The sequence below is a fragment of the Sinocyclocheilus anshuiensis genome, unplaced genomic scaffold, assembly GCF_001515605.1.
Source record: "Sinocyclocheilus anshuiensis isolate Anshui unplaced genomic scaffold, SAMN03320099.WGS_v1.1 scaffold1389, whole genome shotgun sequence".
NCBI lineage: Eukaryota > Metazoa > Chordata > Actinopteri > Cypriniformes > Cyprinidae > Sinocyclocheilus > Sinocyclocheilus anshuiensis.
Window position 1 is genome coordinate 112,313 of NW_015552672.1, and position 231 is coordinate 112,543.

Genomic DNA, 231 nt, shown 5'->3' on the forward strand with positions numbered 1-231 from the left:
AGTTTCATACAAATTCTGAATGGATTATACCCTAGAAAGCTCCCTTTATCACTAAAAGCGTCACTCATCTTCGTTCATTGCGATCTTACAAAGTTCCGTTATAATAAATGAAGCTCTCTAAACTGCACAATTAATCTGTTATTTACATCGCGTCTGCACTTAGTCATGAGATGATTCAGGAGCGATATACAGTGGGTACGGAAAGTATTCAGACCCCCTTCAATTTTTCAC